The sequence below is a fragment of the Lycorma delicatula genome, chromosome 7 (genome assembly GCF_047948215.1).
Source record: "Lycorma delicatula isolate Av1 chromosome 7, ASM4794821v1, whole genome shotgun sequence".
NCBI classification, from domain to species: domain Eukaryota; kingdom Metazoa; phylum Arthropoda; class Insecta; order Hemiptera; family Fulgoridae; genus Lycorma; species Lycorma delicatula.
In genome coordinates this window covers 386,691-403,560 of record NC_134461.1, presented here as the reverse complement: position 1 = coordinate 403,560, position 16,870 = coordinate 386,691, and positions in this window count along the sequence as shown.

Genomic DNA, 16,870 nt, shown 5'->3' with positions numbered 1-16,870 from the left:
GAGCTTAAAAGTAGTACAACCACCTGCAAGTGCAGTAAAGCTGTCAAATAATTCTACGCCTTTACAGGGCTACTTACCACTGAATTTAAGAAATTGATTAGCAATATTGAACAATGAAAAATTTTGATAATATTGCAATCAAATCGTATTTTACTCCCTTCAACCCAACGAGTTTGATTTATATCCCCAACAAGAAAGAGTCAAGATTGATTATAAAGTTCAGTAAGCTTCTAAAGAAATAAATAAATGCATTTTGATTAAAAGGAAATATTTTTATGACGCTGTAGGAATTCAATCATCATAAATAATGTATTTTCCTTCGACCAGGCATGTAGTTTTATTTTATGAAAATCACCTGGATCGCAAAGGTAATTTTATACAAGTTTTTACTCTAGATGCCTGTACACAATAGTCTGTGTAATCACAAGTACAGGCAATAAACAACATGCAAATTTTACAAATAACACATAGAAACTAAGATAGATCTCAATATATATGGATCATTCAATAATTAAAGAGACAAATGACTAGAAAAGCTATTATTTGTCAATGACAATGAAACTAATATTTCTTTTCAGCATATCTGACTACACTTAGACACTTGTCCCATCTTTATGTGAACTTTCTTATTCCAGTTGTAAAGAATTGTTCACCTTGGTGTATAAACTGTTCTTATATCATGGAACTGTAAAGATGTAGCAACACCTCCCCATCCAACTTTTGAGCTTCCCATGTCTGTTCAGTGGTTTGGGAATGGGCGTAATTATGCCTTTTGAGAGAGAACCAAGACATTTTCTCCATGTTGCAGATTCACTTTACTTTATAGTGTCACAGTAGTTCTCACTTTTCTGCCAAATAATCACAATAAATTGGACCTCTTCATACTCCCAAAGCACCATTAGCATAATTTAACTGGGTGATATGTTGGTTTTGAATTTTTTCCTGGCAGACAAACTCTGATGCAAAATGATGAATCTAAGTTTCAAGATAAATTATTGTGGGATTTAAGAAAGAATTACCTTGCTCTAAAGACATTTAAGACATAAATGTGAATTCAGATATCGCTATGATTTTGAGTCAACTGTCCTAAAATCCACCTTGAACATAGTTTGGGGTAAATTCAGCTTATTATGGATAATGAAGTGGATAGTGGTGATAATTACATTAAAAATTTCAACAATTTCCCAAATTTTTATGAGTTTGTCCTTGCGAATAAGATCATTATTAGAATTTTTGTAAAACATCAGTAAAACTTCCACTATGATGAAATCGGTTATATCTGTCTACAAGATTTAAACTGTTCAATCCTCTTATTAAAAATGTTTAACAGTTAATACTCTTTTTATTATCTATAAGTGAATTTCTGTTTGTTTCAGCTTCAAATGAAGCAGACATTTTCAAGAAAGCAAAAGAGGTTATAATAATAAATATCCTTTTCTAACAGCCAGTATTTTCTACATCAGCGTGGCCAACTTTTACATCAAAGTTGGCCCCACTGACATAGAAAATATCTGTTTATATCAAATTGCAATTAATTCTGTTACAGTTTTTCTGCTGTTGCCATTTATTTCTAATAATTGAATGGCCCTTATACTATAGCAATATGAAATTTACAAAGCCACAAGATCTGAAATAAACTGAAATAAAGTGAACTTAAGATAGATCAAATACATTATTCAGTTACATTCAGATGTGCTTTCTAATCCCTTTAAACTAGATACTATTTACTATACCAGTAGTAATTTCAGTGAAGATGTTTCTAATTAGATTTGAAAAGGCTTTAAAAGATAATTTCCAGTATTTTGGAAGCAAGTTATAGAATATTTTATAATTTTAGTCTTATTTCATTTCATCATGCTCTTCAGTGGATCTCCTTTTTAAAATAAATTGATAATAAAAATTGTTTATTTCACAGGTTAGTTCTCTCATCCAACAAGACAACAATTGTAGATCAATATTAGTACCAGCATTAGGACTTGCATGGTTCAATTTAGTAATTCAAGGTGAAACTGACAACAGAGCTTTACATGTCATTTTTTCACCCGAATTACCACAAACTTCATGCCCTTATAAAATAAGTGCTAGTGAGATTTCAGGAAGTGAAACAATTTAAAATTCATTTTTTTTATTATTTCTCTCCATTTATATTTTTGAAATTCATTTTTGTACATTTTTATTATTAAAAAGATAATAAAGATATTCCAAAATATTAAGAATAGGAGGAAAATTCTTTACTTATGGTATGGATTTTATTTTATTGATTTCTGATAATAATTATGAAAGTGGTGTGATCAACTAAACATCACAGGTGTGTTACATTAATCCTGTCATGACACATTAGACCAAAAGTTGTAGATAAGTTCTTATTTTACATTACACAGGATTTTTTTAAATTAATATCTTTATTATATTGAACGAACTGCTAACAGTGGAAGTACCTCTGAAATGCATAAACAAGAATGATTCAATAAGATAAGAATATCTTCCATCAAGTCTACTATATTGGCAAATAATTTGAATTTTATATACATACATTATTATTTATTTATGTACAACATATATTGTTTTATATATATATATATAATGGTTATATCAACTGATATTATTTACTTTAAATATTTAACTGTTTTTAATTATTAGTTATTGTTTATTATTATCAATGTTGCAGCAATGTTTAAAGTTCGTTACTGTATGCATTATGAATGTAAAATGCAATAAAATTGTTCATGCAATGCATTTTACTTGGTTTTTTTGATTACATGATTTTTCCATCAATGCAACTTTGAATGCTTATAACTCAATAATAAAGGCATTAAAAGAAAAATGGGTTTTACCAGTTTTTCTTTTAAAATGTTTAATGAAAATCATGTCTTATGTCATATTTTAAAAAAAAATTAAGTTCGATTCAATTAGGCTGATAAAAATTAAAAACCCACCATAATGGTTTTTTTAACTAGGTAGAACCCAATTTCAATTTCTTTCTGCCTTCAAATACCTCTCAGACATGCAGTATAAAGCTGTTTCCATACTTAAATATCACCTGTATACACATGAGGCATGTATTTTCAGTAAGTACAGTTTTGATAAAAAAAATAACAAGCAAATTTTTTTTGAAAATATTCATATTCACCTGAAGTATCTACAATTCTACATAATTTCTGCCTACATTAAGGCACTTGTGTTGAGTGATCAATTTCTGCTTTCCAGCTTTATAGTAATCTACCACCTGAGAAGATAACTACTGCTGAACGGCTGTTTTGACACTAATCATCGTCGTGTCATTGACTGCTGAGGTGCTGCTTTAAATGCAGGAACTAGTGATAGTCACTGGGCACCAGGTCAGGACTATATATGGGTGATTAGTTTGTTGCCAGTCAAATGATGCAGTGAGATCTTGGATGACATAAGCCACATGTGGCTGAGTATTGTCATGAAGCACCACGATTCCCATATATTTCGGTTTATCCAGGTCTCACAATATGTATTATCATTATTTATCATTTTACCCGAAGGCAAAAAATCAACAAGCATTTTACAATCAGTGGCATTGTGTATAGTATACACATTTTAAACAAACAGTAAACAGTAAATAAATACTAACAATCACATAATGGCATGTATAGCAAGCCAACAGATGTAGTTACTCAAGGCACATGCTTGAAACAGCAACAGCTGTGCTGCAGCAGTTTTATATCGAAATGGTACTTACTTAAAAAACATACTTTGCATGCATTCATACAATATGTATCATATATCAGTATTGAATGATTAAGGCTTCTTGTGAAGTTTCAGATTTGTGCATTTAGTTACTTGTTTGTGGCAATTGAGTAATTCAAAGTATTGAATTTTCTGAAAAATGGATAAATTGAAGTTTGAGCTGTTATAAAGTACTTTCTTTTGAAAAGTTGAATCCCAACAGACATACAAAAATTGTGATAGTACTTTAAAGGATTCTTCTGCTTTTTTTACAGTAAAAAGTGGGCTGCTGAATTTAAACATGGTCATAAATCCGTTCAACATAATGAATGCTTGGGGTGCCCAAAAACTGCTATAACCAATGAAATCAAAAATTTTTTTATAACAGTAGATGAAAGATGGACTCACCATCAAATGCCAGAGACCAAACACTGGATGGGAGCAGGTGTTAGTGCACCAAAGAAAGCAAAACTGTTCCATCTGCAGGAAAAATCATGACTACATGTTTTCTTTTTGGATCTCATGGTGCTGGAAAAGGCAGGTCCATCACCAGGGAGTATTTCACTTCAGTTCTGGACCAATTAAATTGTCCTATTCAGGCTAAGTCCAGATCTGGGCAAAAAGAAAATGCTCTTTCACTGTAATAATGCACACACAGGTGTTGGGTTGTTGCTGCAAGTGCTTTCCCAGTGATTATTTTCTCTTCTCAGTTATTTTTGTCTTAGTTTGCAGTGTTGAAGAAATCATATTATACTGAGAGTATTAAAACATAGATAGTCAATCTAAATGTATAGAATTGCAAGATGACTATATTGAAATTTTAAACAATTCTGAAAAATCTTGTGTTTTCTTTGTCGGGTCGAGAACTTTCCAAATGGCCTTTGTAACTAGTTGAATGAACATCTCAGGTAGTAGCATTCTGAAAACCAATGTCATGTTAAATAAACTTATGTTACTATTTTGTCATCAAAAGCCAAATTAAGAGCTTTAGATTTTACAATTGGCAAGTATTTATTATAAGTTGATCATAAAGAGCACCTAACTGTAATTAGTATGCCCATTACCTGACAACTGATATAAACAAATTCATTATCTTGATCCCAAGAGTAAATTGGGAAAAAACTTAAAAGTGACTACTGAAGAAAGAGCCCCTCATGTTTTATTCAGTATATTGTGTTATTTTATTTCTTATAAAGATCTCAGGACCTCCTAAAATGTTAAAAAAAAACCTTTTTTCATATAAAAACCACTACTTATGGCAGGAAATTCATGAATCAAATGTTAACAACCACTAAGCAGTGGGACAATTGTTACAATATATTACCAACGTTTGTGAGAAACACACTACACTTTATCTACAATTCTATCAACTAAATTCTTAACACATGGCCAATTCGTAAATAATCACAGTAAGATTAAAAGTGCAGTTTATTTCATGGATCTGTTAAGAAGGATTGTAACTTTTCTACAATAGCAATAAAGTCCAGTAGAAAATTTTAAAATAAACTATAACCTATAACCTAATTCAAGGTTAAAGACATCTTGTAAGTTTTATATAATCGATTTTTGAAATTATTTGTCAAATCTGAACAGATAAGAAAGGTAAACAAAAATTGAAATGGCATATTTATCAGGAATTACTAAAATACAAAAATGTTTTCTATGTGCAGGCAACATTAATAAATTATATTATAAGAATATGCACAATATTTTAAATAATTTACAAATTTTACTAAGTTACTAAATGATATAGTATTCATTTATACAACAAATACTTTTTAATAAATTAACTTTCATAATTTGCATATAAATTACTCAATATTAAATAATACCAGTTTATTTTAAACTAATTTTAATTTCATTTCTAGATGAAATTAATACACTGTTTGGCCCATTGTGTGTTTACGATCCCAACGATTTTCAAATTAAAAATGAATACATAATTATTTAAAATAAAAAGTTACTTAAAATTGAACATACTTATTCAGCCCAATGATTCAAATTGGAATTATTGCTTTTTGAATTAATATCTCTGTTAGTAATGATAATTTGTTGGATACTCTGTCATTCCCTCCACTAGTGAAATAACATTCACTAGCTTTAAAATTTTTCTAGCCTAGAACATCTGTGTCTAAAGGTTAATTTCTGTCTGTTGTAGGTATGTTTTGCCAGTATTGAAATATCATATATAGCATGAAACAATTTTTTCTTGTTACAATAATTTATTTTGGCCATTACTTGAATAAGTTTAACGATATATACTTATTACAAACAAAAAACATTTTTGTGATTTCAACTGGAATCATCAGGCACCAGCTACAACTCATACTATTAGATTTGTATTAGGAATTTGAGGATTTATTTTATTTACATGTAATAGTTCCTCTGTCATTTTTAGAAAAATAGTTAAATTAAAAACAATTTTAAATTTGTGGTAGATTGTAATTTATAATAATAAAAAAAACTGAACTGTAGTTTGCTGTAAAATATTTTTAATTTTAAAAGAATGCCATCACTAAAAATAATGGTTAATTTTCTTGGCTCTTCATAAGTATAAAGAAAAAAATTTTTTGCCTGATAATTTGAAATAATGATTTTTCAAGAGTAAATCATATTATACTGAGAGTATTAAAACATTGATAGTCTATCTAAATGTACAAAATTGTAAGATGACTGTATTGAAACTTAAAAATTTTTTTAATTTTTGACGTTTGCTCTAGAGAAAAAAAATTTGTACATTTATACACATCAGGACACAAGTGGTGCATTACCTGATTCTTAAATAATTATACACTACAACTGTATTTATGAATGAATAATTTTTATGTTATAATATTACATTTCAGTAAATTTAAAATAAATTCTATTTTTTATGTCTAATTATCATTTCTCCCTCTATGAATCATGAGACCTTGCTGGTGGAGAGGGGGCTTGAGTGCTCAGTGATACAGAGCAGCTGGACTTAAGGTGCAACCATATCGGAGAGGTTTCTGTTGAGAGCCAGACTAAGGAATGATTCCTGAAAGAGGGCAGCAGTTCTTTCAGTAGTTATTAAGGACATAGGTTAGGAGGACTTAAACGGCCATATCAATATCACTCAATCTTTCGAGTACTGCGCAGCTCAAAGCAATAAAAAACTACGGCTGTTTTTTTTCCAAGAAAATCTAGCTTTCTGCATCTTCATGTACCAAAAATAGAGGAGCCTTCCTTGGTAAAATATTCCAGAGGTAAACTAGTCCCCTGTTTGGATCTCCGGGTGAGGACTACTAAGGAAGGGATCACCGGAAAATTAAAAAATAACATTCTACGAGTTGGAGCATGGAATGTTAGAAAGATTGGTAGGTTAGAATATTTAAAGAGGGAAATGGATAGGTTAAATGTAAATTAGTGAGGTTTGGTGGGAATAAGAAAATGACTTTTGGTCAGTTGATTTTAGAATAATTAACTCAGTATCAAATAATGGGCAGGCAAGAGTAGGTTTTTGTAATGAACAAGAAGATAGAGAAAAGAGTGTAGTATTTCAAAAAGCTTAGCGTTAAGACTCATTGTAATAAGGATAAAATCAAAACCTAAGCCGACAATGATTGTTAACATCTATATGCCTACAAGTGCCCATAATGATGAGGTAGAGTGTGTATATGAAGAAATTGATAAACCAGTTAAATACATAAAAGGGAATGAAAGAAAATTTAATAATAATTGGAGATTGGAATGCAAGCATTGGAAAAGATAAGGAAGAAAATATTGTGGGTGAATACGGGCTGGGCAAAAGGAATGAAAGAGGGGACCAACTTATTGAGTTTCGAACAAAGTATAATTTAGCAGTTGCCAATAAAATTCATTTTTCAGGAATTAGAAGATGCTGATTTGATTGCTCATATGAATTTTTGTCAAGAAATGTTGCAGAATTTAAATGGTGATGAAAACTTAATCCATATGTTTCTGTTGGATGAAGCTTATTTTCACTTGAATGGCTATACAAATGTACAGAATAATTGATATTAGTGCCCTGAAAACTTATTTCTGATACATGACAATCTATTTCCTGTGTGGGAGTCTGAAATTACCAGTTGTTATCAGGTTGAGTCTCGAAGAAAGTTACAACTTTAAAATTTGTTTGAAAAATGTCTGATTAAATGCAATGGTAAACTATATTAAGTTTATATATTGTGCATGTGTTTCTTCAGATAAACTTGTCTGAGCACTTTCAATCACCTTCCCCCCCCCCCCCCGTATATATATATATATATATATATATATATATATATACACAAACCATCCCAAATTTCATTTAAATCGTTTCATCCAGTCTCGAGATATCAACCAAAACCAGGTCGATAAATATACATTTCTGGAATTCAGAAATGTAATTTTTCTGTTAAAATTGTGTTTTTTGATTAGAAGGGATCATGAATTGTCTGCAAATTAACCTGACATGCAGAAAATTGACCCAATTAGAATACTTTCCTTTTTGTAGTACATTATATAACTATAAAGGTGGGAAAGTAATAACATGGCTATTGTTGGTTTTATATATATATATATATATATATATATATATATATATACTGTTGGTATTAATTTTGGATCAAAAGTTATTTAAACTACAATTCATTTTTTCAAGGAAAAAAGAGCAATTTGGTGAAAAAATTTAAAAGCTTAGTTATTCATTTGATATTAAGGAGAGAGTAGTGAAAATTTGATGATATATTATCAGCCAATAAATGTCATCCACTAAGCAGTGTTCAGGTGCACATCATGCTTTCTGTGCTAAATCACTTTATAAAAATAATGACCTCAAAATAGGATCAATAATCTGCATAATGGGTGGATATTGTCTGTTCAAGTAATTAACTTATGGGTTAAAAAGTTTGAGGAAACTAGTCCACATCAAATTTAAAACATAAAAGTAGCAAAAAAAGTTGGAATGTCAGAAAACATTGATAAGAGTTTGAATGTTGTGATATGTATGCAAAATGTTCTGATTAAACATGCATTATATCAGTGAATCATCGAATCTTACATAAGGACTTAATTTTTCATTCCTATGAAATTCATTACTCAGAGATTAAAAGAAGCATCTTTTAATTCTTGATTTGGTTGCTCGTAAATGTTTTGTCAAGAAATGCTGCAGCATTTAGATGAAGAAATCTTAATCCACCATTCTGTCATATGAAGCTCATTTTCACTTGAATGGCTTTGTAAATAAGCAGAATTGTTGATATTGGAGCACTGAAAACCCACTTCAGATACATAAGAAACTGTTGAGTAGTACAAAGGTCACAGTGATGTGCACTTTTGTTTTCTGGCATTATTGGACCATCTCTTTTTCCTTGAAAAATAAACTATTAGAGAAACACTGCAACACATTACACAAGCATGGTCACAACATTTTTGAGGTAAGAATTAGTTCAGTTTCCACAAATTACCTGGTTCCAGAAAGATGATGCCACAAGTCATAGCACTGTTTTAAGAAAATTTTTTCAAATCATATCTTCAAAAATAGGGACAATGCCTGCTAGATTGTAAGAAATATTCACGTTAAAATAAAACCTTACTTAACTACAGAAGTTTTAAATTCTCCTGCAACACTGACTTATCCTTTATAAAAGAAATATTTTATTAACATTTAAGTGATTTTTGGATCCCAGTATCCAAACTCCCAATGATTCTAATTTGAATTACTAATTTTATCTTTTATTACAAAAAGAAAATCTCAGAATAAAAACTAGGTTTATTTAGGGCAAAATAAATAGATTATTCATTCTGGAAAGGGTTAAAACAATAAGTAGAATTAGTTGCATTTACAAATGCATTAAATATACACCAATGAAATTATCATCACAGATAAATCTGTAACAGTGTTTCTTGCTTCATTATAGCATGCCAGTTGCTACTTTTTTTTTTTAAAGTTGTTGATGTCCAGTATTTTTACATTTCTGGATTGTTAATATATTCTAATAAATATACTTTTAAAACGCACAACAAAATTTAAGATTAATATTTCATCTTTTAAAAAATGTAATAACTTAGTAATGCATAATTTGATTATTTATTGATATTGCATTATGTGATATCTTAGCTAGATATTCTTATTTTCTTTCTATAAAACTTCACTACATAATCAACTAACTTTTCTTTCTAATGTACTCATTTTGTGTATTAGTAAACAAAATTAATTCATATGCATATGGCGTTAAATTCAACCATATAGATTTCTAATACGTTCACAATTATAGTTTACATTTTATTGTTAAACATTTTTAACTGGCTTTATAACTTGATTCAATTCACTCGGCTCTTTTAGTTAAAAGTAACCAAAACGTACTCTTAATATTACCTAATGTCTGATAAAAAAATATGTATTTATCGTTTACACTGAATGCTTTCTATCAAGTAACTGTTCATAAGCTGCAATTTAATGTAACAAATAGTGATCTTTTAATATTGAAATGAATTCTGTAGAATTACTAAGAGATGAATATTTAACTTCTAGACTCATGATCATTTTTATAAATAAAATAATACAATATGTCAGTGTAACAAGCATTCAAATCGCTTGTATTTTGTAATCTAATTCTAGTCATTAATTTTTTTTTTAGACCGACTAGTAAATGATTGAACACAAAAGTCATATGCAACTGATAACATTTGATTTTACTTGAGTAGCAAAAACCAGACACTAGATTAGAAGACTGATTCACATTATGAGTTGAAATATCAATTTTAAGTTTGATATGGCACCTGAGTAACAAACAAGCATATAAAAGGTTATTTTGGTCATGGTCTTTAGATTAATAAGGTGTTGAGATAATAACTTCATTTATTTTATTCAGAGTGTCAGGGCTAAAGGTATCTAAAAGTAATGGCTTATATTTAGAAAACCAGTTGCCATAATCTCTTAACAGAAAATATCTCCAAGATTTCTTCTGTAAACTCAGAAGTGGAATAGCACATGTACAATAGTACATGAGTACAGTAAATGTAACACATGAACAGGCAAGCTGACACAATGCAGTTGTAGTCAGTTGAGAAGTAGAGCCCACAACAGAAGCTTCAGTGCACCCTTTGGTTACTGGAGTCTCAATCAGTTACGTGTGCAATGATGTGTACAAACTGAATGGAATATCATCAACCTTCCAACATCCAACCAAGTCTATTCATTAGTGGGATACAACTTTAAGAGAGATTGAAGCCTTCGTTTCACAAACCGGAAATCATACAAAAGTTTCAGTAAGTGGTAAGACTGTAGATTGTGTTGCATTGCATTCACTGCCAGTCCTAGAAAGTCAATTAGGCAGGTTACTTACAAACTGAAAATTCCTCATTCCATTGTTCACAACATTATCATCAGCAGTTCCAGTTGTGACGCTATCAGTTTGCTGCAGAGGTAATCCACTGTCGAAGACAATCCTAATTATCTTTATAAGTGGTTATTTAGTGGCCTTTCATACGTGAGGGGAAGTTAACAGGCACAGTTGTCAAATTTGTGTTATAAAAACCACCATACAGTAACTGAAAATGAAAAGGAGATTACAGAAGTCAATGTCTGGTTAGGACTGCACAAAAATGGTGTTATTGGTCCATTTTTTTTTTCATGAAGCCCTCTGTGACAGGACACATGTACCTCGATATGCTTGAGAACTTTACTGTCCCTCAGATTCCTGCAGACTTCAGTTTCCAACAAGATGGTGTTCCACCAGTTTCATCAAGATTTTACTATGTTCTTCAACAACACTTTCTCTGTATGTTGGATCAGATGAGGAGGTCAAACTGCATGGCCACCTAGATCTCCGGTAACACTTCTTTGGATTTTGTTGCTTAGAGATTTATTAAAAGTTGTGTGTGCCAAAGAAAAGTTTGAGATTTGAACGATTTAAAGAGAATTCTTCAAATCTTTTATAGAGAATTGTTGAAGCTGTAATAATGCCACAGATGCTTCTTAACAACTTGAAAGAATTAGATTATCGTCTAGTCTGCCAAGCCGCAAAAATTATATTAACTGATCTCTTAATATAAGCTGTTATTTTTGGATACCTCTAACTTGATCACCCAGTATAAAGAGAAGTCTATATTGTAATTAACTACTGTATTACATTCATCAATCAGTCTACCTTGACATTACTGGTTTCCATAATTGGTTCTCATGTACTAAATTAAAATTTCCAGTTTTAAATTTCAAATTATAATAATTAATGATAAAGTTCATTATTTTTATAACAGAGATGTCAATTATTATGGATTATCCATTAATATAATTCCTACTGATTTTTTTATTTAATTAAAAAGTTCTAGATAGCCCTACTTTTATTATGGACTTCACAGCTACATTAATGTTAATAAACTGCTTAATAATGAATAAGTGGCATAGTCTAAGCAAGAACTTCACAAGAGATGATCCTGGAAGTTTTTTTAGAACATAAATTGATGTCTTATTTGTATAAGATACATCTTAACCCAATGATGTCATATTTAAATTCCCTGGCAGTATGTTGGAGAACACAGTAATACATAAAAAATCAACCAATAAATATTTTTCTCTGAAAATGTCCCACAGTTTCAATTATATTTGTTTTTCTCTCTGTTAGCCTTCTATATAAATATGGAAAAAATTCCAATTATCTTAAAACAGTGTGTGACCTTGGTCCAACAATGGTTCACACATGTCATTCACAACGTTAGTACTGGCAGGAAGAGGTACTGAGGTAGTACTAGCATATCATCACCTAAATAAATTTTGAAACATAAACAATAGCTTAAACTAGATTCACAAATTTTGTAAAATTTTATTCCAAATCTTGTCGTTTAGATCTACTACATTGCAAAAATGAAAGGCGACCTCTGAATTTCATTAGACTTTCATCCAAACCTATTTTCTGAGAAGGGAGATGTAATTTGGAAAATTTTGTATGGTAGGCTTAATTTTTTTTTAGTTTATAATTTTCATTGTTGTTGCTAGTGAAATGCAAAAAACTTGAAAATAGATTGAATCTCTCTCTGCTCATTGTTTCGCGAAATATGGGTGTGTCAATGCATCTATTTTTACTACGAAACAATTGGATATGCGATTTTTACACTTACAACATCAAAATAACATATATCATAGTTTGAAACCATTTATTATCATCTTTCTGTTTCTTAATGTGATTGTTCAGTTGCTTCGTAGCATATTTAGCTTCGTCACAAATTTTATTAAACAAAGGTTCCATATATTCTGAAAAAATTTTTAATTCTGAAGGTGGATCTGACTCAAACTTATTCAATATATCTTCATAAACGCCACTATGTTTAGTAAAAGAATATATAATGGAGTTATTTTGAGTTTTTATCCAATTCCAATCACTTTGTTTTTTCTATACAATACTCCTTGCCAGATTATACTATCTGAAGAGAATACAGCTAGAAAATCAAACTTAGTTTATGGTTTCAAATGGTATTGCCAACAGCTCTTCTATGAATGCTAACATTATTCATGTACAGTTAAAAAACATAAAATAATACATTTTACAATAAACAACATACAGGTGAATTACGTCGCATATATGGTAAAACAATACTTAAAGTTAACATATAATTGGACAGGATTTACAAAGGAAGATATAGGTTCCAAGTTAATATTAAATGCATACATATATAAAATGATATAATAAAGGAATTTATGTAATCAGTTTAACTGTATATAGTGATAACTCTTTATTACTCAAATTAACTGAGAAAACAGATTAATTATATAGACAAAAACTCTGATAAAGACTTAAATAATTAAACATACTGCTTTAATAAATAAGGAAATTAGAATTTTTTGCTTATAGAACTACTCTGCAGTACATATTTTCTTACTGTATGCCAATTAAATGTGCTTAAAATAAAGACAGTATAATTTAATTATGTAAATCCAAATGGTTGAAACTAAAAAGGTGGAGACCCAATTTTATTGTTATTTTTGTAATTTGATAGTGTTAATGATTATTTTTGTACATTTTATAATAGAGGTATAAGATGACTGATTACAAATCTGTGGTAAAAAAAAAGAAAATAATCACTATTAAAACAAAATTAGAGAAGATAGAAACAATATATACAAAAAATGATGTAGCAAATGAATTGGGGGCTTGTAAAATTTAACTAGTACAACAATAAAAAACCAACTCAATTTTTAATTTTTGCAGAAAAATGCTACTTTCAAAATTTTATAAAATTTATTAGAAAATATTGAACATCTTTAAAGAAGGTGGTACTCAAAAACATATCTGTACTACATATTTTTTTAATTGATAAAATATATTAAACTAGCACCAGTTTCTACATCCAATATAAACCATGCTGATGATCAAAACTTTTCATAATAAGTAAAGTATGATTCTCAACACAGATATTGTAAATTTAATAAATCTAAAAAATTTTTAAATAATGTTATAGTTGTCATGGGAAAGAAACCTAAGCATCGCAACAACTTATTCAATGGTGATATCATTTTTATTGGATTCTGTGGTTTTCAAAATATTTTAAGTAAGAAACCCTTCAGACTTCAACATAGGAGAAACCAGAAAACAAATTACAAGAGAGTATGTGGTCAGGAATATAGCAGAACTAATAATGTGGTCAGAATATAGCAGAATCAATAACATTTGAGGAATCTGAATAAAGAATTAAAAACATAAATAGAGACCTGTAATATGACTGACTACCTTTCCACCTCCAAGAGATAAATTCAGATGGTGGAAATAACTTATAAAAATGAAGCATGTCAATATTAGCAGAATCAGTCAAAGAATCACAAGATGTTGGTTTAAATAGTAATGATCCACTTGATAAAATTTTATAAATACCTTTCTTTTTCCTGTTTAGCCTCTGGGAATTATTGTTCAAATATTACTTCAGAGGATGGATGAGGATAATATGTACGAGTGTAAATGAAGTGTAGTTTTGTACAGTCTCAGGTCGACCATTTCTGAGATGTGTGGTTAATTGAAACCCAACCACCAAAGAACACCAGTATCCACGATCTAGTATTCAAATCCGTGTAAAATTCAAAACCTTTAGATGGACTTGAACACTGGAACTCTCGATTTCCAAATCAGCTGATTTGGGAAGATGCATTCACCACTAGACCAGCCCGATGGGCAAGTTTATAAATACTGCATGACTGTAAAACTACCTTCTACGCCACGATTAACAGTGAAAGAATTATCAGAAGTTTTGAGACTCATTAAAAAGTTTGTAACTGTTGTTCCAAATAATCCTGCACATGATCCAAGTATGAAAAATAATAGACTATTTTAAAATGATATAAAATTAAACTTTGTGAACTACAACAAACAGTAGAGCATTAAAAACCAGACCATTTATTTTAAAACCCGAAAGTTTTTTTATAATTTCAATTCTAATAAAAGTAATAATTTTATTATTCAGCAATATTTAACTCAATATAATTTAGTATTTTGTATTATTAACTTTATTCAGTTATAATAAATAAACTAAATGATTAGCACATCACATTCTAAATAACAACCTAAAATTCTTGTTTCCTATGAATCAAACTGACGTCGAATATTAAAAATTAGGTCTCTCATAGGAAAATTATCAAGTAATTAAAAACACATAAATCAGGGGATGCCTGCATGTTTAGAAATATAGCATTAATATAATGTTCATAATCATTACAACCAAAATAAGCATCAGAAAAAGCAATCACTCAAGCTTATTAATTGTGAAAACTAGTAGTTCAGTACCTGAAAACAAAATATAATAATTTATAGAAATGACAATTAATTTTAGATGCATTTAATAAAACCCTTTATTGTTCACTAATATAACCATTTGGTATAAATATATTTATTTTCAAAATTATTCAATTATTTAATGTTTATTATTTTTTTTATAACAGTCAATAAAATCTATTATTAATTGACACATTCAGAAAATTAATTAAATAACATTGTTTAAATTACAATGATTTTATTCAATTATTACATATAAATACGACTTAAAAAGAAATTAAATGCAGAAATTTAAAAAAAACTCAATTTAGTAATTATCTCATTCATAACATTTAAAAATAATACTGTCCATTATTTACAGATGACAAAATTAATTGAGACTTACATAATCTGACATGGTAAAGAGCAAAGAACTAAAAAGAGGAGAATAAGATTTGGTATAAACACAATCAGAAATAAGGAAAATGGCTTCTCTAGGGAAAAAAGATTACTAAAAAACAATAATGTAAAAATGACAAATTAAATAACAGTTAAATTAAAAGATAAGATGAAATGAAGTAGATTGCACTGGAAATTGATATTCTTTCTTTTAACCATAATTGCTGATACAGTTACTTATGCTTAACATACATCTAACCTCACTAACAGATTCTTAAGACAATAAACTGCATCAGCTTACAACCTGATAGTTCTGTAATGAGTGGATGTCTCAGGGATTAGCATTCTGGAAATTGAAAGGTGTAAAGCAAGTTAAAAGTCAATGCCCTAAGCCACATTTAACCGCTTCCCAGCCTCTGATATAATCATGCTGTCATAAAATGTTCCAATATAGTATTAAGCTGTTACCTTTTGGCCAAATTGTTTCTCTCAAAAATGACATCAGGCTGTGTGTTCATAGTTCCTCTTAATCACTGTTCAGAAGTGATGTATTGACTATCAACAGAAATAATATTTTTTTAAATTTTACATCATTACAGTAAAATAGTGTTGACATATTAAACGTTTTAAAACGCGTGCCACTTTCATAATAGGATAAAATGTGATACCACAATTGTTAAAAAATAACTTTGACTTCTATTTTTATGTTTTGATAAATTTTTATTTTAAAAAGAAATGTTCTGTTTATCTTACATTTAGTGAAAAAGTAGTTTGTTATATTTTGTAAACTAAAATTACCAGAAACCAATATTTGTGGACTTATAGTGTTTACATTTGTTTTAGATATAGAAAATTTTTTAATTAATAATTTATGGAAAAATTGAAATTTTGAGTGAAATAAAATGAAAACTGGAAAGGAATTAATAATCAAATTTTTACTAAAAAATTAAAACACAGAGTACACTTTTCCTGCATGTTGTTAGCATTTATTAGTGGCTAATGACAATAAGATGCAACTTAATTTATTTAAAAAGAACTCACTACTGTTAAGAGTTTTCTGGAGTTACAAAAAAAAA